This window comes from Canis lupus, chromosome 16 (genome assembly GCF_011100685.1).
Source record: "Canis lupus familiaris isolate Mischka breed German Shepherd chromosome 16, alternate assembly UU_Cfam_GSD_1.0, whole genome shotgun sequence".
NCBI lineage: Eukaryota > Metazoa > Chordata > Mammalia > Carnivora > Canidae > Canis > Canis lupus.
In genome coordinates this window covers 45,595,336-45,621,880 of record NC_049237.1, presented here as the reverse complement: position 1 = coordinate 45,621,880, position 26,545 = coordinate 45,595,336, and the positions used below count along the sequence as shown (strand labels likewise).

Genomic DNA, 26,545 nt, shown 5'->3' with positions numbered 1-26,545 from the left:
TATTACATTTTGCTTGAACCATTTTCTATCAGTAGTCTGTTTCTCAACCCTACAGAAAATGGAAACACGTTTTGTTTTGAATTGAGCAGAATGGAGCTCACACACAACCCTTGCCAAGCTGTTGCCATTCTTGTTAAAGCAATGGAAATCCTCAGTGGTAGAGTTTCTTTTGCTTCAGTTTTATAAGAGTTTTACAGGCAGACAATATTTTCAAATGGATAGAAATTTAGTTAGCAAAGACTACTTTGAGTCCCATGTAGTGTGAAAATCCATATCTAATTGTCTGCAGCATTTCTGGCACTGTTACTAGGCAAACTGTGAGTGAGTCATTAAAAGCCCCAAAATGACTTAAATTAAAAGGTGAAGCTAGGCTGAAAATAAATGAAAGGAACCATAGACATTTTTTTAAGTGAAAAACACACGAGATTCAAATCATTTTTAGAAATTCAAATTTAAAGGGGACGAATCTATACAGAGATAGCAATTGTTGCCACCTATACTAGAAAACACTTGAGCATAATTCTTCACTAATTGCTTTCAACTGGACAGGTCAATCACTCCCTTGATTCATTTAAAAAAATGCCACAAACTTTACAAATCATTCCTGTGGGTACGCTAAGGCATGTTGCTTTGCCACTTACGTCATTCTCTGAGTTCTCATTAGGTGGTAGAATGAGGTCAGGTCTAAAGCTTATTAGGGCCTTGGGAAGGGGAGTGAATGTTTAGGGCACCAAGAGAAAGAACCATTTATTTCCAAACTAATACAATACAAGACTCAAAGAAGGTGGGTTAGGCTGAATTGAGCTGAGTTGAATTGAATTGAAATCAATCTGAATAAATCAATTGGAGGTCATGCTGTTGGTTTTTAAACTAATATTTTTTTTTTTTTCTGAAAGAATCCTTGAAACCATCCTTTAGGGATGCCTAAGTGACTCAGTGGTTAAGCATCTGCTTTCTGCTCAGGGCATGATCTTGGAGTCCCAGGATGAGTCCCTGCAGGGAGCCTGCTTCTCCTGCTTATGTCTCTGCCTCTCTGTGTGTCGCTCATGAATAAAGAAATAAAATCTTTAAAAAAAAAAAAAACTTTAATAAGAACTAAGAAACATCTATCTGTAATTTCTTTTTGGGAGCAGTTAACTTTTATAAGATTTGATTTAAGAATGGTTTCCTCAATATTGCTATTTGGCAATATTAATTATTTGCAAATCCCTTAGTTTATGGTGGAACCACAAATAAAATACTATTTCTTGCTGCTTTTCTTGTTAGCATCTGATTCCACAACTAGACTCTTAAGATCTAGGAGGGCGGACAACATGCCTATTTTGTTCACCCCTCCAACCCTGGACAGGATTAGCTTAGTGCCTGGCATATAAAGCTGCTTCATAACTATTTAACAATGGATTAATTAGTGAATTAAAATAACTAGGAAAATAGGATAGTCATAACTATGTAATTATCATGGCACCTGAAGGAAAAACTTAGACAAAGGAAAATGTTAATTTTTACATTTATGCTTGAAGTTGCAGTAGATGTCACTTCTCTCAATACTAGCCCCTAGTTTTTGGTTTGTAAAAGCAGTTGGTTTCTTTGAAGTGCATGATTTATTATTGACATTGGTATTTAGAACAGGAACAAACTGATTTGAGAATCTGCCAAGGTCAGGGCATCAAATATGTGTACTGGAACAAATGGAATAGAACTGGGTCTATTTAGCCTTGACAGTGGACAAGGTTTTTAGCTTTTAAGGTAGATCTTATTTACCCATTTTACAGTTGAAGAAACTGAAGCCCAGGGCAGTTAAGGAGCTTGTCCAAGGTGAATGGCAGGGCTGATGTGTGGAACTTCTGTGACACATAGTGGCCAGCAAATGTTCTGCTCTGTGGACACTCATGCCATTACTGACTGTTGAGATTGGATATTACCCTGGACCTCAATAGGCTACAAACGAAAACAGGACTCTGAAAATCCCTATTCTCTGAAATCTTCTCTTTTGCCTTTCACAACGTTTTGAGTTAGGAAACCTGAATGCAGTCAGGATCTCCTTTATATTGGCCATATCGTAGTCTATATGACATTTATCTCCTCGGACCTTCTGTTTCTTTATAACATAAAAACAAGGATAAATGTACCTACTTCATTGGATCATTACAAAGATTAAACAGAACCTCTCAAGAAAGGTGACACAATGCCTGGCACCCAGGAAATATCATTGAAATCTGAATCTGGAGGCACCTGGGTGGCTCAGCAATTGAGCGTCTGCCTTCGGCTCAGGTCATGATCCTGGAGACCTGGGATCGAGTCCTGCATTGGGCTCCCCGCAGGGAGCCTGCTTCTCCCTCTGCCTATGTCTTTGCCTCTTTCTCTGTGTCTCCATGAGTAAATAAATAAAACCTTAAAAAAAATCTTCAGGAAGGACACACACAAAAAAAGAAAAAATCTGAATCAGTTGTGAATTCCATATATTCTCTTGTTATCCAAGGTTTGATCCATATTTCCCAAACACCACCCTGAAATTCACTGTCTAGCCCTTTCTTCAACATCAAAACTCTTGGGATCTACGAAGTCAGTTTTCCCTTGTTCACTGTCTCCTCACAGCGCCCTAGTGCCCACTGGGATTGAGCCTCAGTTGCCCAGAGTGAGTGGTAACTGCTAGCCAGCATACCAATAGCATATTGGCTTCTGAGCCATGGATGCTACTTGTCTGGTTCTGGTGAAGGAGAGCCCATATGAAACAGGGCATATCTTCATAAATCACCTCCTCTCTTCCAGCAATTTCAAGCTTCTCTCTCCACAGTGGCCTTCAACTTTCTGTGTCCCAGGGTGGTACGACCGCTGGGAAAGAAGTCTGTCAGAAACCTCTGGGTGTGCCATAGTAGAGCCCCGTGTGGTGCCTCACTTCACAGTTTCTGAACATTTACCTAACTGCTGTCCCTTCCCATATAAATGGGTATCTGCTCTCTGAGTCATGTGTTCCTTGCTTTTTCTCTTGTGATTCCTCTCTTTTTCAATCTTTCATTCCCTTCTTCCTGTGGGGCCCCAGCCCCTGCCTGGGGATCCCTAACTTGCTGCCATTAGAACTCAGACAACAGCTCAGAGGTTGCTCGAGGGAGTAATGAAATTTTGTGCCACAGCAGGCCTCCCCAGTTAAAAGTCATCACAGACAATTCCGACTCTAGGCATGCCATGGAAAGAAGCACCAAATAACTGTCTGGGAAACAAATCCGGAAGGCATCAAGGACCCGGCTGGACACAAGGTGGCATCAAGGTCTAGGCACAATGGAAATCCAGATGAGTGATTCTCCCATATTCCCTGATGGCAATGAGGATTTCAAAGATGAGGCATCTGGTTTCTTGAGTCGTTAGTTCATTCAGCATCATTTATGAAACATTCATGATCTTAAAAGGTAAAATAAGATCCAATGTTAACCAGTACCAATTATAAAAAGTGATGTAATCTTCAGATTAGCAGGCTGCCAAAACAAAGAAAACTGCCTCCCTCTGCTTTTCCTTTGCAAAGAAATAATAAACGTTGTGTAATAAGATTTTAGGTAACCAGGTGGATTTTACCAAGATGAACCAAAGAACATTCCTTCTGAAGTATATTTTCTTAAGTTATGAATGCCTTTTTCTTTACAAAATTTAATATACGTTGGGATATGAAAATAACATATTCGACCCAGGATTCATTACAGTCACGGAATCTTAGAGTTCCAATACACTTGCCTAAAATATTGCTTTACTAAAAATTCAGTTGTAACTTGAAGTATATGGAAATTTCCCAGAACCTAAGCATGTGAATTTAAATTGGCACTGGGCCTATGGTGCCTTTATTTATTTATATAAAAACTCAAGTTATGAAAATATTGGCAAAATGATTTTAACATCTAATAGGAAAGGCAAAATAAACATCTCTGTCAGGTTGGGTTTTTTTTTGTTTTGTTTTGTTTTTGTTTTTGTTTTTTCTAAAGCCCTTACATTCCTGAGAGATCTTGGTTACGTTTGAAAAGTAGTTACAAAATTAAGCAGCTATAAATAGGAAGATAAACAGCTTTAGAGTCAGGAAGTCCTGGGTTCCATTTCCAATTCCACTTACAATGTGTGTGGTTTTACAGGTACTGATAAAAACAGAAGACTACAAACTTGTGAAGGAACCCTGGACCCAGGGACACAGGACTCAGCATGAGGCCTGAGTGATAGGGCAGCGGGGACTGACTGGTGGCCCTGGCAAGCAAGGCTGGAAGTCTAGCACGTGTTCATGGCACATTGCTTTATCGGACAGACAGACAAACCAAATTTATGAATAGCTCTAATTGGTTATGGTCAAGACTTAGCTAAGGTAACAAAGAACCGCCGCCCCCATGGTGATGTAAAAACCTTTATCTGTCTTATATAACAACACTTAGGTGAACAGTGAAGTCTAGCAAGAAACAAGGTGACTTCCATCTTGTCTAGGGCACCCTCTGCAAAATGCAAATTCAGTGATGTTCCTTAAAATCTATTCATGGAGATTTTATGCCCTGACAGTTAAATGTGTGCTTGGCTAGTTCATCCTGCCACAGCTGATCTGCTTCTCCCAGGGTAGCTCTTGCTCATCACCTTCCTTGGCCCCAGCTGTGCCATTTGGGGGATGGTCCTCTTGGTTCATTGTTTGCATGCTGATATCTGAAGTGAACATGGGGCATGTGCTTGCCAGGGTCCAAATAGTCACTGGCATTTGTAAGCCAGGTATGTGATTCCAAAAATTTAGAAGGTTTGTTAATATATATATATATTTTTTTCTGAATACAAACTTTATTTAGATTTATCAATTCTTCCATGAATGTCCTTTTTCTATTCCAAGATGTCATCTAGAATCTCACTCTGTGTTTAGTTTTTGTGTCTTCTGAGGCTCCTCCAATTTATGAATATTTTTAAATTCCCTATTGCATATTCTTGGAATGCAGCATTTTTTTGAAGCTTATTTATCTAAGTAATCTCTATACCCAATATGGGCTTGAACTCATAACTCTAAGATCAAGAGTCGCGTGTTCCACCGACTAAGCCAGCCACGTGCCTCATATGAGGCTTCTGATTAGTTGTATTTCTTCTAGTCGTTCCCAGATTTCAGTCACCATTCACAAACCCTCTTTAAAAAAAAATTATTTATTCACGAGAGACACACAGAGAGAGGCAGAGACACAGGCAGAGGGAGAAGCAGGCTCCCTGAGGGGAACCTGATGTGGGACTCGATCCAGGACCCTGAGATCATGACCTGAGCCAAAAGCAGATACTCAACCACTGAGGCAACCAGGTGCCCCCACAAAAGCCTTTTCTGCACTTAGTTCTTAGGCCAGCTTTATTTCTTGGCTTCTGAGATCCATTCTTCTCTTCCTTCTTTTAAAGGCACCTATTTTGAAGACATCTGAAACAGTGAGCTTATGTGTGAAGGTAATATTCTTAACCTCGTCTGTTTTCTCGCTTTTGCTTAATGGTAATTCTTTGAGAAACAATAGTTATGAGTCTACTGCTATTTGAAGTATAGAAGCAGGAGGAGGTATTTCCAATCCCATCTGTTCTATCTCATCTCTGCTTTTAAACTTGCCAATTCTTGCCTATATTTCTTTCTTTCTTGCAATACCTTGCTAAATCCTGTAAGGACTAACAAAAACAAATTAGCATTCTGATACTAGAGCTATAGTTTTGGAATGTACACATGGTCTGCCTTGCAAGTTATCACAGGGGACAATTTTATCAAATATTTTACAAGAGCACAGCCAGGGCCTCTAGTCTTCTAACCTGATATACACCCCCCACCACCTCCCACCATATACGGCTGCTAGTCACACATATTTCAGGTTATGTTAGCGAACAAGTTCTGGGTACTGACCCCTATACTGGTCATAGAGGAGGTCAGCTGCTGATATAAAGAGGTAGCTTGGTACACTGAATTAAAATAGAGCTACCACATAATTTATTTGGGTAATGAAAGAGAGTCCTATTTATAACTATGGCAAGACAACAGGCATAAGATGAGAATCTCCTAAGCAAATTGAGACATTTTCACTCAAAGTTTAAATATTTAAAGTTTAAAAATGTGTCTCCCTCTCTTGTGACAGTACCCAAGTGAGTGGTCTGTGCTGGCAGTGTAGCTTCTCTCCCTGCGGGCCTTCAGGGGACCAGATTCTTTCATCTTCTTTCCCTCCTTCCTATAGAGAGTTTTCCTCCTTTGTTCAATGATACCTGGGTGTTTTAGGTTGAGAAAAAGGGAAGAAGTATGGAAGCATGCTTATCCAATGATTTAAGGCTAAAGGTCTCTTCATCGTCTTGTTTCGATGAGAACTTAGTCACATGCTTACACCTATATAGCAAGGGAGATTTGGGAGTGTGGTATCTGCACAGACAGTTATGAGCACAGCAACAATTCTGGTGCTATGAAAAAATGGAAGAGAAATTTTGGCGGATTTCCAGCAGCCTCCACCAAAACAGTAATCTTTCTTGTAAAGAATTATTAGCTCATTTGCAATTTAAGGGTAAAATTTCCAGTGTCTGTAGGCTTTCATAAGTTCTCTGAGGTAGTATCTACTTGTGTTTATTAACTCCAATTCATTTACTAAATATCCTGGTTTGGAGGTATCTTGGAGCTGAAGCCTTAACCAAACTTATTGACATATGTGGTCTCTTGTCATTATTTTTCATGCTCATGCTTAGTTTTGTAATACTTTGATAGCATATTATCTCCTTTTAATATAAATTGACCCCCCTTTTTGTGGGCATTGATAATACTCTCAATAATTAAATACCAGAATCTTGTCTATTACATTAGTTAAGAGATTCCTGGCTTTGTCTACCAAAGGAAAATCCTTTTTAAAATGCATCCTTCTGGGGATCCCTGGGTGGTTCAGCGGTTTGGCACCTGCCTTTGGCCCAGGCCACGATCCTGGACTCCCGGGATCGAGTCCCGTGTTAGGCTCCTGGCATGGAGTCTGCTTCTCCCTCTGCCTGTATTTCTGCCTCTCTCTCTCTCTCTCTCTCTCTCTCTCTGTTTATCGTGAATAAATAAATAAAATCTTTAAAAAAATAAAATGCATCCTTCCCTTCACCCTAATATCTTAAACCTATTTTATATTTTCCCTTATAGTGCATAAGAGTTGAGGAACCATTGTGGGAGAGGATACCTTCCAAGTGTCCTTTGCTGTCTTTTTATTGCTTTCAAAAAATTCCTGAAACTTATCTAGCAATAATAATCATTAGAGTTTTGATTCCATTTAGTGGAGACCGTGAACATTTCTTTTTGTGGAGAACTCTGATCCCTCCAAATGCCCAATGGGGCCAATGTCTGATCAGATTCTTCCCTTTCCCGGGAATGAGAGTTTTCCACCACTTTTCATTACTCACATAATTAACTTTGGGGCTTAGGGATTTACTAATTGGAGCCTTGACAATCACCTACTGTTAGAGAGACTTGTTTTGGCAAAACCACTTAAAGGCAGTTTTCGTGGGAGAAGGATGACTTAACTTTCACCATATTCTGAGAGTGCTGGGTCTGAGTCCTTAGTACTTCTTCAATCTTCAACATCCCTTATTTCATGTCTACTATTAAGAAGAGTAGTGAAATCTTCCTGCATGTAGAACAGTAAGTGTAATCAAGTCCTGCAAGATAATTTCTTTTTCTCCAGTCTTTTAGCTTTTCAGGGCACATTTACCAGCCTTAAAGTCAGTTACCAATTCCAGCAAGCCAGCGTGGCACTCAGACTAGGTCATTGCTGCAGCTGCCTGAAAGAGTCGTTGTACTTTATGAAAGTTAGGAGCTTTAGAAATAGAAGACAGTGGGGGGTGGGGAGGTGGGTGTCTGACTCACTGTCTTGCTAGAGATAAAATCACTTTGCATAAAAACTGCTTAAAGGCAAAAATGCCCATTTATTAATGTATTGGGCAAACGTAAATTTGTGAAATTACTAAGTGTGAAATGAACAATTAAGGAATGAAGGTTGAAAGGTTCCTTTTTGCACATAAGTTATAATTATGGTAAAGGTGACATCAGAGGATACTCTTCTGATCCTGCTGTTTTATTTCCATGAAATATCAGAAGTATGATGGTGTCTTTTTTTTTTCTTTTTGGATTTCCCTAACACGGTATATAAAAATAAAGCCTTTCATGGGAATTAAAATGAAAGAGTCCTTTCAGAGTTCCAAAAATATTACCCAAACTCTGCCAAGATTAATATGGTCAAAGTTTCCATGAAAAGCATAATTTCATGGGAGTTATGCCTGTTCAGATGTGTGCAAAAAATACCAACTTCGTATTCCTTTTTGATATGCACAGCAGTGAAAATTCAATTTGGTTTATCATACTGTGCATATGGCCATGTGTGGTATTAATGCAGTTTTTGTCATTAGAAGATTGAAGCAGGTTTTTTTCCCCTAATTTCACATTAATGATAACAATAATCTACATTTTATAAGTCTTTATCATTTATATGTTTATGTAATACTTCAACATGACTGAGTCCAATTTGGCAGGTACAATTATGATTTCTTTTCCAATTTTTAGCAATGAAGAAAGGCAAGCACAGAGAACTTCAGTGATTTAAGCAAAACCATATAGCAAGCAAATTAAACAAAAATTCAGGTTCCCAGTTCCAAATGCAATTATTTTCTAACTACCGAATACCTCTACAGTAGGCCACAATTGTAGTAAAACTGAATAATATGAAGCAATGGGTTGCATTTCATGGAGTTGGAGTCAGAGACCTCCACTTTATTCTAACGGTATGCCTTAATTTTTAGAACCTGCCCTGGCCAGTTCAAATGGCAAAGAAAACAAAGCTCTTGGAAAACAAGGTCAAATCTAGACTTGGAGTCTCTGGGTCTGCCCAAGAGAGCTTAAAGGGGAGAGGAAGATGACTGGAGCATTTATGGTAACTATGCTGCCTTTGAGAGATAGCATCATTGTAACCAATACCATGGTCTCATTAGCGCAAATTCTAATCTGGCTTTGTGTGAGATTTTCCATTTAGTCCTTGGTTATTGTCCTTCACTGGAGAGATCTGGGTGACCTCATTCCTCTGAAACATGGGCTTAAGCCAGAAATTGAATTCTGCAAAATGGAAATGGCTTAGAAAAAAGGAAATATGGAGACTTCAGTATAAGTCAGAGAGGTTGTGGACTAAACAAAAAAAAAAAAAAAAAGATTGTCTTGGGATTAAATCTGGCATCCCATTTCAGGATCAATTAACAGGTGGTGCAGTTCCAAATGGATGGGTTAGGAAAAGAATTCACCAAATAGAGGAGTATTAGATCTGGTGAGCTCTAAGCCCAATTAACTTAACTCTAGTGACAACTGAATTTCCTGTAAAGTGGTCTTTTGGTGTGGCAGGACATACGTAAGACTTGCATCATATTCTACTTGAATATATTTGCAACAAATTTCCACAACATCTGTAGGTAAAGGAAGCTTCAAAAATATCACTAGTATGTTGACTTAATTAAAAGGCAAGAGCAAATTATATCCTAGAGTATCCTACAATTATAACGTCTCAATTGTAATAGGCTTTACCATGTGACGTCTTCTACAGGGCTGGTTCAGAATTGTCACATTTAAAGGGTCAATTTATTTGAATACTTCACCATTGTTAAACACAGACATACACGCATAGAAAAAAAAGTAACACATGAGTCTAAAGTATATATGTATATATACATATATGGAGAAGTCACATATCTGAGGTAAGTTTATACAGTAACATACATCAGCATACAGAAACTGAGCTTACTCCTTGCAAAGAACAATGAAAAACAGTGCTCCATGTTCCTTGCTGGGACCTGGTGTAGCAAAAGGAAATAGGTTGGCAATCCAGCTAGATCTTGGTTCATATCTCAGGTGTATAAATTTCGATTTTTTAAAGATTTTTTCTGAGAGAGAGAAAGAGGCAGAGACACAGGCAGAGGGAGGAGCAGGCTCCTCGAGGGGAGCCGAATATGGGACTCAATCCCGGGACCACAGGATCATGCCCTGAGCCAAAGGCAGATGCTCAACCACTGAGCCACCCAGGGATCCCAAGTGTATAAATTTCTAAATGTAAATTTCTTGATCTTCTTGATCCTCAATTTCCTCATCCATGTAATGGGGTTGATAATAAAATGAGATGAGAAGTTCTTGGCATTTAGTAGGTTATGTTGCCTTTTCTACTCTTGTTATATTTGTTGCATATGGTGGATTAAGCTTTGGCATCCAATACCCATTTTGCTAGCAGGGTAAAACTTTATAAGTCCAACACCATTCATTGGTGTCCTGTAATATTTTTAACAACCATGGTTTTGCCATTTGAAGAAACTTATGGGATGTAAATTTACATTTCTACTGCATGTCACTTTCTACTACTTGTTCACAGATTGACTTCTCAAACTATGAAATTTTCCAATGCTTTGCAAATGACTTAGAAAAAAATACTATTCATAAACATTTTTGCTTGTACTCTAAGTCTCCAACACTTTCAACTAGCTCATTCTGCATTCAGCAAACCAAGCCCTTATTCATTTGCTAAAGATGGATGGGAAGAATGAATGAATGCTACATTATAACTCAGCAGAGTACTCTTATCTGGTAATAATGGGACTGTAACTATTGCTGATTTTAGGATTTTAGAAGCCACATTTGCTGAGCCGACAGCATAATTGCTTAGAGACTGAAAAACAAGGATTCAGATAAACGGGTCACTCATAAACACAAGATTTCATGCTCTGAATTTTTCCCCAGTTGTGGTAATATTGGGGGAGTTTCCAGGTTTCAGAGTCTTGGTCACTCACATTCCATTTTATCAGAATAACCAACTCCACAGAAACTTTAAGGTTGAATTGCATTTAGCATTTTACCAACCCAATCAAGCACTGAAGGGATGTTCTAATGGATAAGGTTCCTTGTGATGGCTTGTGTTCAAGATTTACAAAGCTGTTTCATTTGCACTGATGTATAAACCCTAGGAGCCATTTCTCAACCACTTTTCTTCATGCCCATAAAAATCTTAAATATGTTTTCCCTTCTTCTCTAGGTCAGTCACACATTCAAACTTCCAATTAAATATGTTGACTTTTTAGCTTCATTACTTACAATGTTATAATATTGACTTTGGCCTATAAAATCTGCCTTTATGTATCATTGTAGAAAACAAAGTAGTATACGGTGATTTATAAGACATTTTGAGTTTTCTGTTAAGTTTAGAGTAGCATATTAGTATGATTAATTGTGGGTGAAGTGAGTCTAAATCCAAATAGCCTAGAAAAGAATGACTTCTCAGTGGTTGGAAAAAAATTCAAGTTGGGTTGAAAAAATGTTTGTTTTGCTGCCCACTGTTCAATCACCTTCCTTTGATAACAGTGTCTCAATTTTCTTTTGGAAATCCTTGACATTCCTCTTTACTCTCATTCTCCATGGTTTGGAGGTTCCTTGTATGATCTCCAGGCTTTGAATATGGGGGTTAATCCTGGTCTGGGCCATTGGCATATCCCACACTTCTGGCTACAATGATTGCATTAAGGGTGGTCACATGACATAAGCTGTTCTAAAGAGAGTTGACCTCAGGACTTTTTTTGAACTTTTGGGGAAAAAGAAGCTCTTTTTCTTGTGGGGATGCTGAACTGCTAGACTGTACATCTGGGGATGAAAAAGATATCTTGCCATCATGTCAACAGAACCTTCCCTTGAATGAAGCCCACATCTTAAAAACCAGAGCTAAGATATAAAGACAGGCTGCTTGCAACACTGTTTAATCTGGGTTGGCCTAAAGAAATATTTACTCTTGGAATTTATAAATATGTGAGACAATGTTTTCCTTTTATATTTGGTTGGTTTGTATACCAATTTCTAATTGGATTTCTGCAACCAAAATCATCTAGGTCATATTTATTCTTTGCACTCCATGAAACACCCCTATCTCCTGGATTTGATTAGGTTCTTTGGTAGCAATCACATACCTAGCACCACCCTTTCTCAGTACTTTACATATTCACAATTAATTTGTAAATATTCATTTAGTGCTTTTCTCCTCTGCTAGACAGTATACTCCATGAAGTCAGGGAATTCTGGTTTGCTTACCACTGCCTCTCCAGCATCTAGCCCCTATTCTTGGAACACAAAAACATACTCAGTTATAAATTCCCTGTAAAATTCACAACCTGGGGTGCCCTCAGTGGTTGAGTGATCCACTCTTAATTTTAGCTCAGATCATGATCTGAGGATCAAGCCCACATTGAGCAGCATGTCTGGCTCCATGCTCAGTAGAGAGTCGGCTTGAGATTCTCTCTCTCTCTCTCTCTCCTTCTCCCTCTGCCCCTCCACCTAGACTCATACACATGAGCATTTTCTCTCTCTCAAATTAATAAATAAAACTTAAAAAAATTACCCAACCTAAGGGTGGAGTGAGTTTGAGTGCAGCAGGATGTCCACCATTCAGCTCTGTCCCTGACCCGGTTCTGCAGGCTTGATTCTTGGAGAGGAAGACTTTAAAGGAAAAACAAACAAGGGAACAGCTATTTCCGGTTGTACCATGCAACAGAACAAAACACGGAACAATGAGAAGGACATTCTCCCCACTTCTCCACAGATGACCGTTTATTGGGCTTTTGCACAAGGAAGCCATCAGAGCACTGCAGTGGTGTCTGGGTGAGAAAATGGCCACAGCTCTTCAAATGTTGTAGAATTAGCAAATTATGCCTGGTGGAAGTCTCCCGAGTACTCTACAAAACAAATGCCTCCCGAGTTGATGGTTAACCAGAAATGCCTTCTCTCCTAAGTAAACTGTGACAAGGCATGATGGTCCCAAAGTGTGGTGAGAAAAGACACTTCACTGTTAAATACTTCCTGAAAGTTTCTCTCCCATTGCAGGAGATGTTGATGGTGTGTTTCTTCCTAAATTGCACTATCAGAGACCTTGGTCTTCCAATTTTTGTTTTGCTGTTTATAAATGCGGGTTATAAATGCAGAAAGGATTCAGAGTTAAATGTGTACCTCCTTTGCAACGTTTTTAGAATTAAATTCTGTAAGAAGCTTTAAAATTTTATAACTTAAAACATCAAGTTCATAATTTAACACATTTGGGATTAATCACTCCAGATATGTGGGTCTGGTGTTGAGCTTGTTTCTAAGCCCTCTGGGAAAAACGTGCCACACACTCACATATTTTATCATGAGATTTTCTTTATTAAGGAAAAAAACCAAAGCACTTAGAAAATTAGAAAAAATGATTTCAAACAACAATGAAAACAGATTGCTTTGTTTCTTATTAACTGACAACCCTTCCTTTCCCATTCTTACCACAAGAATTTGGTATCAATCGCATGCCCTGCTAAAAGTCATTAAAAAACGTTTTTTCAGAGTTCATGAAGATGGCTCACTAGCTCTTCAGGTCTTAAGGCCCACTAATATTTTCACCATCTATGAGTTCATATGGATTCCACACAGATTTGCCAACACTTTCATTGCTATTTCTTTCTAAAGTTACATGTGAATATTCCATGTGTCAACCAACTGGGAAAACACGAGAACTTAATGTTCTTCAACTTTTTTTTTTTTTTTTTAAGAATTCAGGGACTAGAACTTGCTAGTTTGGATGGCTGTGGGTTAGATCAATTCCAAGGTTTAAAAAAATACTTTTATTTTCTCCTCTCTCTCTCTCTCTTTCTCTCTCTCTCTCTCTCTCTCACACACACACACACACACACACGCACGCACACCCCTTTAGCTCCATTTTTTTTCTGTGTGTAAAGATAAAAGAAATAGATCAAATGATGTTTAGAACTATGAGACTAATTCTGAGTCTATGATTTTATGAAGTGTACCACTGATCACTGATAATGACCAGATGTACAATTCCACCCTATTGGAAATAATAGAATGTAGCACAGTAAAACTTAATGGGGATCAGACTACTGAATTTACTAAATACCCAGAATTTTTGCTCTTCACTTATTGATTAAAAGAATCATGATTGTGAATGATGAGGGATTTCTTTAAAGAATTTTTAAACCCACTATTTCCCAGTTATTCGATAGCATATTGATCAGCATGTAAAAATCCTTTCTTCCCTCATTCTATATTTAAACTGTTGCAGAATAATAGCCTGTTAAAATCTGATGAAAGGTCACTTAGTTCTGCACCCTTATTTAGAGGTAAAATAATAGAGGCCAGAATAAAATGATATAGAATAGGTAACTGTCAGCTAGATGGGGTCAAATGAAGAAAACAAAGGAAGATCTTCAAGACAGTCATTTCTTCCATATTATGTGATCTGACCACAGTTAATTTTCATTAATCCTTTTTTAAAAAGATTTTATTTATTCATGAGAGACACAGAGAGACACAGAGGCACAGGCAGAGGGAGAAGCTGGCTCCCTGCAGTGAGCTGGATGCTGGGGGCTCAATACCAGGACCCCAGGATCAGGACCTGAGTGGAGGGCAGGCACTCAACCACAGAGCCACCTAGGTGCCCAATTTTCATCAATCCTAATGAAAACTATCATATTATCCAAATATAAATTAATCATATTCTACATATTATTCTTTTGAGGAAAGAAGTCTACTTAGGTATTCTAAAACTTTTTAAAAGAGATTTATTTATTTTAAAGAGAGAGAGAGGGAGAGACAGAATGCACATGCACAGGGAGGCAGGGCAAAGGCAGAAGGAGAGAAAGAGAATTCTCAGCAGACTCTCCACTGAGCTCTAAAGCCAATGCAAGGCTCAACCCTAAGACTTCAAGATCATTACCAGAGCCAAAATCAAGAGTCGGCTGCTCAATCGACTGAGCCACCCAGGCACCCCTAAACCATTTATTAACAAGGGAGTAATTAAAACAGATTTTCTGGCAATCCTCTGCTAAGTAAAAAAATCAATTAACCTGAACATTTGCCTCTAAACTATTCCTATTATTTAAAGTTTGATTCATCACAGGCAAGACAACAGGTATTAACCTACTACGTCTAATTCATGGATGTTTCCGATAAAAAAGCAGCTGGAAACTGATTGTTTTGTTTTGTTTCTGTGTTTTCCCTCTTGCCATCTCTCCAGCTCACCTATATGCAATACCACAACAGCAGTGCTAAATGGCCATCATCATTCTTCCTCTTCAGACTCACCCTAGCTACTATGTTGGGCTTGCGGAGCCGCACAGAGATCAGTGTGGGGAACTGTTTGACTCACCCTCTTAGCGCCATCTCTTCCTTTCTGTACTTTCAGAGAGATCACACAGTATTTCTATTTTTCTCAACTATTAATTGGTAACAGCTGTGTTAACTCCACACTAGTCAGTCCTTTCTCAGCAGATATTCATTCAATAGAGTTTTTGGATGCTCTACTGTGTGCTGAGCACTTCTCTATTCTAGTGTCATAGCAGTGAATCAAATAGAGAGATATTCCTGCCCCTAGGCACTTGCCTTCCAGGGACAGGGGACAGAGAAACACAAGACTAAAAATCTACAAAAAAAACACTTTGGAAGAAAAGAAATATAATCACAGTACATGACTTATTTCTGCAATAAGCCAAAGCTACAGTCATGATAATATAAACAATGTTTATAGAGTTAATAAATAATAGATACATATTATGAAGGTGGAGGTGGGATGCTAAGGGCATAGTGTGGCATTAGACAGGTAATCCACATCTAGCACCTAAATCCTCATCTCCTATAAAAGTAAGGTGATATATATTGTCTAAAATTGATTAATCAGAGGCACCTGGGTGGCTCAGTTAGTTGAGCGTCTGCCTTTGGCTCAGGTCATGATCCCGGGGTCCTGGGATCAAGTCCCAAGTCAGGCTCCCTGCTCAGTGGGGAGTCTCTGCTTCTCCCTCTCCCCTGCTAGTTCTCTCTATATATCTCTTTCGTTCAAATAAATAAATACCATCTTTTAAAAAATAAAATAAAATTGATTAATCAAAACAAATAGCATAGACATATCATCTAAAAAAGTAAAAAGTGTTTGCCCCTGGGGAGTAGATTGATGGTCATTAAGAGTAAGCTAGGGATTGGTATTTTTGCATTATAAGCCTTTAGGACTATTCTCCTTCCAAAACAAAACAAAACAAAACAAAACAAAACAAAACAAAAAAACACCACTTTTTTCGTCTATTGCTTTAATAAGTTTTAAAGACAAAATGTAAAAAAAAAATCAATAGAATGAAAAACAGATCTTAATGAAATTGACTTATGACCTAGAGAGAGATGAAATATTTTGCTACTGAGTAGCAAAAGCAGAATTAGCACAGTCTACATGAATTCAGAGTCTATGTGCTTCAGTTTGCGCTATGCTGTAGTATGTAATTGGGTGGATAAAATAAGATAGCATCATTAGCATTTATAAGCTTGTCCTATAGAAGGCGACTAATAAATGACAGACATTGTGATTATACTTCAATACCATAAATTTGATAATCGTGTGGTCTTAATCTCTTTAAATCTCATTTTTCCGTAAATTAAGAGCTACCTTAAAGAATTCTTGTGTGTATCAGGGAGATGTCTGAAGATTGCCAAACACTAGAACTCCAGAGAGGAAGTCAAATAAAGGTTTGTGTCAGTTTTGCTTCCCCAAACCTATCCTTCAGCTATTAACCCCTCAGTCAGGGTGAGCCCCACAGAGGGGAAAGTGGGCTACTGGAAAGGCATAGTCTGTGACCCTCCTCTGAGTCCCACATCTCTGTTATGATCTATTGCTCTTCTTTTCCTCTTTTCTGCTTTTTAAAAAGATTTTATTTATTTATTCATGAGAGACTTTGAGAGAGAGGCAGAGACATAGGCAGAGGGAGAAGCAGACTCCCTGCGGGGAACCCTATATGGGATTCGATCCCAGGCTCCTAGGATTATGCCCTGAGCTGAAGGCAGATGCTCAACCACTGAGCCACCCAGGTGTCCCTCCTCTTTTCTAAATTACAGAACTTCCTTCCTTTCAAACCTGTTTTGTTGTTAGTATAGTAGTTTATTTACATCCCAGAACCAGAGATAGAGAAGCCCTTAAAAACCACAGATGAGGAGCACCTGGGTGGCTCAGTGGTTGAGCATCTGCCTTCAGCTCAGGGCATAAACCTAGGAGCCTGGGATCGAGTCCCACATCGGGCTTCCAATAGGGAGCCTGCTTCTCCCTCTGCCTGTGTCTCTGCCTCTCTATGTCTCTCATGAATAAATAAATAAAATCTTTTTTAAAAAGACCCACACATTACCTTTATTCTCTACTGTTTTGAAATACAGGTTCTGTAACTACTTTGGTACAGCAAGACCAACAGGCCAGGAAATAATTGCCATTGAAAAGGTAGTTTCCCAGTCACAGTTTCCGAGGGGAGAGGACACACCACAGTGCAGGGTGCACATAGGGAAACAGGGTCAGTCAGGAGGCAGAGGGAGCAAGGGAAGATGTGGGCAAGAGCCTTTATTGTAGCCTTCATGGGAGGGAGCCCCCTAGGCAGGGTCAACAGGACCAAGGGTGGCTAGTTTGAATAATATCAGCAGGCTTCCCTGTGTGGGGTTGTTCCAAAGTTTCTGGAAGTCTGGGGTAATTAGGGCAGGAAATAATGGCCTTGAGTTTGAGGACCCAATAAAGAAGGTGGCTGGGGGTGGGGTGGGGTCTGAAATGATTTTCTTTTTGAAAAAAGAGGTTTCTGATAGGCTGAAGGCAAGTCATTTACTATCTGTGGGAACTGGCTAGCCCTGGGAGGGGATGTCCCTCTAGGGTCAAGAAGCCTCCAGGTGTCCAGATACTTGGGGGCTCAGTGGTTGAGCATCTGCCTTTGGCTCAGGGCATGGTCCCCGAATCCCAGGACTGAGTCCTTCATTGGAATCCCCGCGGGGAGCCTGCTTTTCCCTCTGCTATGTCTCTCTCTGTCTCTCATGAATAAATAAATAACATCCTGAAAAAAAATAGAAGCCTCCAGTTGTAAAACATCAAAATGCAGAAAATACAAAAGGTATAAATTTCCCTTTATTGGATGAATAAGTTCTGGGCACCCCATGTACAACATGGTGACTAGGGTAAACAATATTATACACTTGCAAGTTGCTGAGAGAGTAAATCTTAAACGTTCTCACCACCACCACCACAACAAAATAATAATTATGTGAAGAATGTGTTAATCAACCTTATTGTGGTAATCATTTTGCAATATATACACATATCTAATCATCACATTGCACACTGTAAATTCACATAATGTAAATGTGTACATCAATTATAACTCAGTAAAGCTGGGGCACCTGGGAGGCTCAGTCAGTGAAGCATCTGCCTTCAGCTCAGGTCATGATCCCAGGGTCCTGGGATCGAGCCCTGCATTGGGCTCCCTGCTCAGCAGAGAGCCTGCTTCTCCCTCTCACTCTGCTGCTCCCCTTGCTTGTGCGCACGCTCTCTCTCTCTCTCTCTCTCTGTCAGATAAAATCTTCTAAAATAATAAAAAAATAATAAAACTTAAAAATGGAAAAAAGACTTAGGTGAGTACACCTACATTCAACAGTATCAAATAACACTTGGAGCAATGGAAAATTCATTTCTAGTCTCCCTAAGTGGAAGAAAATGGGAAATATTAGGAATGGTTAATATTGCAAAGTGTTATCCACTAAATACTCTCCATATTCTGTAACACAGAGCCTTGCCAATCACATTATCAATGGAAAGAGTACAGCTGTGCAAATTGTTCTGAAATCCTGAACTGAACATCCTAGAAGCTTAACCAGTTCCAGGGACTTCATGATTTTAGTCCCGAAGTCTTCATATCAAAGCATGCTTTGCTTATTTTGCTACCAAAGGAAACCACATTGAAACAGTGTCTGGAAATTTTAACAGCCGGTAAGCTTCCTCAGGCTCTTGTGGCACCATCTGTAAGTGACCCTTGAACTTTCATTTTCCTAAACTGATGAAAACAGACCTGTGTTAACATAAACAAACAAGTATTTCCTAACTGCCCACTCTGGGAAAATGCTGTGGTAAATCCTTGATTTATCAATTTATCGAACACATATATATGGAGTGTTGATTATGTGCCAGACACTTTTGCAGGCATTGAGGCTCCGGGGGTGAACAAAATATACAAAAGCACCTTTGTGGAGTTTCTTTTCCTCTTGGGGGGCTGGCAATTACCAAAGCAAAAATTGATGGCATATCCTTGGTGATAGGTGCCCTGGAGTAAAATGAAGCAGAGAAGGGAGAGGAGGTTTGAGATTTTGAGTAAGGGGTGAGAAGCGGTTGGTCTCTGGAGGTGATATTTCAACAAAGATTTGAAGGAGGTGTTTGACAGAGGTGTGGTGATGAGGGGCGAGAGGGAATGAGCTGGAATTAGAAGAGGTGGCCGTCGGGACTGGGGATGCTGGGCATGAAGATTATGGAGACAGTATGTGACAGTGATGAAAAGAAAAAAGGAAAAATATAGGATCAATACCCTGACCTCTCAAACGTTACAGTCTCACTGGGGAGATAAGGTTTATTAAGATGAAATCCTTGGACTTAGGGAATTAAAGATAGATTGTGTTGTATGGTTCACAAAAGCAAGTCAATTTGGTGTTAAATACTAAAGACAGGGATCCCTGGGTGGCGCAGCGGTTTAGTGCCTGCCTTTGGCCCAGGGCGTGATCCTGGAGACCCGGGATCAAATCCCACGTCGGGCTCCCGGTGCATGAAGCCTGCTTCTGCCTCTCTCTCTCTCTTTCTCTCTCTCTCTCTCTGTGTGTGTGTGTGTGTGTGACTATCATAAATAAATAAAAAGTTAAAAAAAAAACTAAAGACAGCTATTTTAGGGCTTGCCAGAAAAACATTAACTGGGTGACAGGCCTGGTAACCCCTACAACTAGAGCAAATTCCCACACTCATCATCACAGCTCTCACTCGGCCTCTGCTATGTGCAGTTCACTCTGCTGAGTGTCAGGAATAGGCCGAGCCACGAATGTGAGCTTCCTGAGGGTGAAGCTCTGTTCATCCGTCCCCTTTTAAGCCACAGGAGAATTAAGCAGTACCTGAGATGACCACCAGGGAGGAGGTTTGTGGCTGAAGGAGGATGACTCAGGGGTTGTCACAGATAAATAAGGCGAATAGGAGAAGGGAGGAGGGGAGGTTAGTTGTGATTTGTTGGCTCCTCAGCCTGGATCTATGGAGGAGTGTTTGGAAGGCATGGGAGAGGATGACCCTGGCTTATTGAAGACCCCAGGGAGGGTCAGCAGATGGGGATCCCCCTTGGCACTGTCCTCTTCTGTAATGTGGACAGCAGCCATGCAAGGAGGTCTTGCTGTCACGGGCCTTTGAGGATAATGCACGCGAACAGGGTGGGTGTGTAAGACAGAACACAGGAGGGTGTTGGTGAGACGGCCCAAGGATTCCCAGCAATCTGATCAGAGCAGGAGCTGCTTGGAGAGTGTGTTTCTTCTGGAAGAAGCAAGGACCCCCCCCCCCAAAAAAAACAGATCAGCGTGAACGGGGTGTTGGCGGAATTCACAGTCTGGTTAGCTCTACAGAAACCAGCGTCATGTGTAAATGTATTTTAGTACATAGCACAGCACTGTCTAAGACATCTGTAGTACATCTTCATTGCGTGGAAATGAACGATCAGTCAACTCTCTGGAGATTGACTTAAAACACAAGGTAGCAGAAGGCAAGCGCTGGAGGGATCCAGATATTTAGTTCAGAAGAGGGAGAAACTTTGAAACCCAAAATATGAGGGAAGTGGTCACCTATGAGATGAGGTGTGTGGCTTCACCTTGCCACCGAGATTTTATAGGACCAGTAGCTATTATCTTTCCGTCAGCGTTGTAAAGAGCCCAAGTCATATTGGGTATGAAGCCATACAAAGTTAGGGGATCATTATTTTGCACAGTAAAAACTTTTACAGGCTATTTCTATATTCCCCTAGAAACACTTGAGTGTCATGTACCAGAAACATCTTTCCAGCTGCACATACTCATGGAAGCATTTTCAACATCAGTGAAAGTACATAATACTTTAGGTTATGCAATATATATTTTTATGTAGTATTTTATATAGTTGTTTTCTATCTAATAGTTAATCATAGGGGCAGAGGTTTCTTTTTTTTTTTTTTCCTCTCCTCCTCCTGGCCCCTTTATAATTTTTGATTCCTAATGCCATGATCAAGCAATTCATTCACTGTTTTCCTTTCTCTAGGAAATGAATCAGGCTGAAAATATATGAAACTGTGATAACTATTGCTCATTGATAGCTTAACACTTAGGAAGAGCCCCCTGGGTTCTACAGCTTTAGCTAGAGCCCCAAGTCAGAGTGGTTAATCGAAGAGAAGACGGTCTCCTTGCCTCCATCCAAACCATGCTATCGAGTATAGAGGCCCATATCAATGCTTAGAGCTGGAAAACAGAGACATTATCTAGAACTGGAAATTCAAAGTCACACCCCTGATATTTTTGGCTTAGGTACACCCTGTGACGATGTGGAATACATTGATTTCAAGGTTCCAATCTTTTCTGTTGGAATAGATGCTGGACCATCCATGCAGAGAACAATACTACCCTCTCGTGGTTAGAAGTCAGAAATGGAAGTCAAGATGCTTGATTTTTACTTTTTTTTTTTTTTTTTTTTTGCCTGAAACTGTCAGTAATTTCCAGAGCAATCTACTGCTATCAAAGCAAAAGGAACAACGGATACAATTTAGTGGATAATATCCAGGCCTAAATAATCCTGGTTTTGTCTGACTTTGTCTGAGTAATGATGGCTGCATGGTCTGATCCAGCCTTTGGGGCAGTGAGTCATTCATCCATGCTATTCATAATTCAGCTTCTCTAGTGGCAAATTCATGATGTTTCTATCTCCATTAAATATGTATCTAGTTTTCCATCACTTAAATGAGGAAATAATGTCTCCTTGTCCACCTCATAGGCTTATAGTGGGGGTCAAGTAACCGTATATGAAAACAATTTAGAAGTATAGAGCTCTGAACAAATGTTTTCATTGAGGAAAATGCGTGTCCATCTGTTATCATTTAAAAACTTCCTTGGGAAAAAAAAATAATAAAACACTTCCTTGGGGCGCCTGAGTGGCTCATTTGATAAAGCGTCTGACTCTTGGTATCAGCTTAGGTCTTGATCTCAGGGTTGTGAGTTCAAGCTCCACCTTGGGCTCTACACTGGGCATGGAGCATACTTAAAAAAAAAAAATAAAGTACTGCCTCAATTCAATTTGGTGTTTTAGAATTTTCACCTAGAAATACAACATAATGTTATATTACATATCATTTATATATTTGTGTATATACATTTATATATGCCAATATAAATAAATATATATAATAAAAATATATATGCTAATAGAAAACTAATTTTTTTTTAATTTTTTTTTTATTTATTTATGATAGGCACACAGTGAGAGAGAGAGAGAGAGGCAGAGACACAGGCAGAGGGAGAAGCAGGCTCCATGCACCGGGAGCCCGACGTGGGATTCGATCCCCGGTCTCCAGGATCGCGCCCTGGGCCAAAGGCAGGCGCCAAACCGCTGCGCCACCCAGGGATCCCAGAAAACTAACTTATATTCTGTGCAGTCAGCTCTCTTTTAGCCCCACTGATGAACATTTTACCTTGAAGAAAATGCCTTTTTTGGTGACTTTAAACTTTGGGAGATATATGTCCTTATCCTTTTATGATTCACTCACAGGGACTTTCTTTAAGGATTTTGTAACCCACATTCCCAGAGCACCCACACAATATAGTGCCCTTGCACAGCTCTTATTATAAGCATGCATGTATGTGCTCTGGAAGGAAATGGACGGTGGAGAGAGTAACTCTAAGTCGAAAAAAAAAATTCTCAGGGAAATCTCAGACTCAAACCAAACAATAGGAAACATTCTCATAGATGATGCTGGAAAGGTGGAATGTGAGGGCACATTTCCAATAAGGCAAACCATGACTTAGAATCTTTTTTTTTTTTTTTTTTTTTTTGTCCTCTTGTAATGACCCTCGGGATATCTAAGATCATGTCTGGCAAATGTTGACAACTATTTTAAATACAGACTTATTTGAAAGTTCAAAATAACAACATAAGCAGTCAAAGGGATGCCGAGACAACTAAGAATGGGTTAGCTGTTTAATCCACAATGTGGAATTAATTTTCCCAGTGCAGGGCTCAGCCACCACCCCTCCCTGAAATACCAAGAAATGAGGACATTGATGTGTGAGCATGTACAGTGCCAAACTTTGGGATTTTCTGCAACATCAGACTTTTGTCCTCTTCTGTAGTCTGATACTCTCTCTTCATCACTCAGTAGTGAAAGAAAAGGGAAACTTTGCAACCACTGAAACATTCTTCTCTACCTCTTAGAAAATAATTTGTGCCTTTTGTATACATTTTTAAGTCTATTTCAAGTTCCCTTTAGTGTATTGCTGTCAAGCTTAACATTTTGAAGCAAACCCTCTAGCATCACACGCACACAGACCCACCTGTACATTGCCTATACCTTTTTTGCTCTATATCTTCCTACTTTGGAAGTTACGGCCTGCATATTTTGGGGTATATATTGTGAATATCTTTCAGAAATTGATATTCAAGTGGTACTGGAGACTCAACAATAGGGCTGAGTCCAAGGGCATCCAGGGAGGCTGTGACACACTTGCTAAGCAGCCTAAGCTCCTGTCCTGCTTCCTGACCCTGTTTTGTCTATGTCACCACCTTCTGATCTTGGATTTGTCTACAGACTCATCACCACACTCACATGCCTGGGAGCTGACATCCTTTGCTCTTCTAATACTCTGTCTAAACCCAGCCTGCCACCAACTCAGCTTTCATGTCGAGAATTAAATATTGGCCTACACCCCATGCTCCTGTGGGCATCTGACTCTAGCAAGTCCCTATCTGGCTCCACGTTTCCTGTGTTGGCGCTAACATTTTGTGCCATCCTTGCTGGGCTAACGGCCCCAAATCGGAGAGCTTTGTTGACTACATGGCCTCACTTTTCTTTTTAGAACCATGCTGACATCAGCCCCCACTGGTCCAAATACACCAACTGCCAGACATCCACCCACTCAGGGTACAACATATCTAGAGGTAAATAAAAATATAAAGAGGGCAAGTGTAGAAGAGAGTATCTTAGACATTGGTATCAAATTTCTGTGTTTTTCTGGAAGAAAATCCTGGTTTTAGTCAAATAAAATCCACTAGAGTTTCTGTTATTCATCCTGTTGCCCTGGAAACCGCTGACCTTGCAGAAATGCTGAGTTCACCTGGAGGGCATAGGCACAGGGCTGACCATGGTTGAGAGTGGGTTGACCCATCAGACCTCAGAAAGAGAATTCTGATCCTAACATTGCCAGGAAATGGAGTTGTTTTTTTTTTTTTAAGTTTTGTTTTTTGTTTTGCTTTACTTATTTTACTTTAGTGAGAAACAGAGAGCATGCAGGAGTGCACGGGAGCAGGGGGAGGGGCAGAGGGAGAGGGAGAGAACCTCAAGCAGACTCCAAGCTGAGCACAGAGCCCAACACAGGGCTCAATCCCACAACCCTGAGATCCTGTCGTGAGCCGAAATCAAGAGTTGGATGCTTAGCCGACTGAGCCCTACCCAGATGAGCCCCCAGGAAATGGAGTTCTTATAAGTGAATGAGGAATTGAAAGAATCATCTTGTGTGGATGTCTCCTCACCTTTCTGTCTGGAAAACTCTTACTGAAAATTCCAGAAATGAATCAATTATACTTCTTCAGTGCCCTGTGTCCTATTTATTCCCACAGTGTTTTGTTCCACTCCTATTAGGGCATTCATCACCCCACTTTATAACATTTGTTTGTGTGCACTCACTCTCTCTGGATGGTGAGCAACCGTAGGTAGGACAGAAATTTTCTTCATTGTTTCGTATCCTCAGCTCCTTATTAGTGATGAGCAAATAGGAGACAATACCCAGTGAATTATCAAATGTTCCCTATCTGCAGGTTTTAGCAGTGTGGGTGCTTTGATCACTTGCTGGGGAAAGGCCCAAACTCCACACCCCCCAATGTTTATCTCTTAACAGAAAGAGAATCATGCTTCTGCTTAAGATGTGGATAGCTTCAAGAAGATGTCACTCCTGCTTCACCATGAGAAGAAGCCAGGTGACCTACAAATTTATAGCTTTTCTTGAGCACATCAGAGAGCCTAGGCTGTAGTGCAACCAAGTAGAATCAGTTCTGGGGGGGTTGGTGGCTCCATCAATTAAGTACCTGCCTTCAGCTCCGGTCATGATCCCAGGGTCCTGGGATCGAGCCCTACATCAGGCTTCCTGCTCAGCGGGGAGTCTGCTCCTCCCTCTCCCTCCGCCTCTTCCCTGCTCACCCACCCCCCAAATAATAAATAAAAAATAAATAAATCAACTCAGTTCTGAAGAGCAACAGATCTATCGAGGGGAAGTAGGTAACACAGGCTGCTTCACATTTGGCCATGGTTGGGAGAAGGACGGAGCCACCATAAAGTCAGGTTGGAAGAAAACAGCTAAAATGAATGAATTCATAATGGTGGAGGGCAGGCAGGTAGGTCACCTGGACCACCTGGGAGGCTCAGACACAAGAGCAAGGTGAGCTCACTCACCACCTTTCTCCCAGTTTTCCACTGCATGCATGTGAGGAAGGTTTGCACAGAGCAGGAAACAGCCCCTGACAAAGGTGCACTGCTGCCAAGGGAGGAGGAGAAGCAGATCTGTTATCCTTGGCAGGTGGGCTGGAAACTGCCCAGGTCTGCCCTTGATGGTTCTGCCCTGGATAAAAAGGAGTGTTATTACAGGGAAAGGCGGGGAGGCTACTGTCCTGCCTAGGGCTTCTGGAAGCTTTGCAGTCAGGAGCAGCAGCAGCTGGGAGATCTGACACCCCATAGCTGTGCCTCTGTGGAAGTCTTGCTGCCACCACCTGCTTCTCAGCACCGACAAGTCTGGAGATCAGGCAAAGGGTTTCCGGCCAAGCCCTGGGTGACCCTAAGGCTCCCCCCAGCAGACTGGCCCCCAAACTCACCTTCTCACAAGTGCCCACTGCCTGGCGCTGCTCGTTGCCTCCTTCTGGGCCGCAGCCAGACCCCAAGGACGAGGGGGCCTTGGAAGCATCAGTTTAATTAAAAACAAAGTTTTGGCTTTTCTGCTTTGGCAGTTGAAGCAGGCATCCAAGCTGCAGTTCAGGAAGCAGTGCTTCAAGTGGGAGGGAATTGGAGTTGGAAAAGCCAGTCCAATATCTACTGCACCTACCACCCAGCCAGACACCATGACATCACCCTGCTTATTTCCTTCATAGTGCCAGAGCATCTTGTTGTAAAACAAGACAAAACACACATGGTTGTTTGTTCACTTTTATTTTCTCAATGTCTCCCTCCACCGCCTTCATCTATAAGGGATCCTATCCACCTTGTTCTTTGCTGTATCCTCCTATAATTACAATGCCCAGCATACACCTGGCACTCAGTAAACATCGCTGAATAAATCAACAGACCCTCTGAGAATTGAACACAACACAAACACAAAAATGATCACCTTTTCCGTGGAAAAATACTTACAGGCACAACCTTACATTCAACCTTCTGTGATGCCTGGAAGAGAGTGCAGTAAGGAGACTGAGATCACATATGCCTTCGCTATCTTGCTTTAAAC

General features: G+C 40.6%; 1 long non-coding RNA gene across 1 annotated transcript; it reads right to left on the bottom strand.

The window, feature by feature from the left end:
• Window positions 1–2,357: 2,357 nt before the first annotated feature.
• LOC111090181 lies at window positions 2,358–26,080 on the bottom strand. The gene is made up of 3 exons (XR_005371119.1): window positions 25,920–26,080; window positions 12,383–12,475; window positions 2,358–3,396 (listed from the first exon to the last, which is right to left on the bottom strand). It is a non-coding gene; the product is annotated as an uncharacterized LOC111090181 (long non-coding RNA).
• Between the last annotated feature and the right edge of the window lie 465 nt (window positions 26,081–26,545).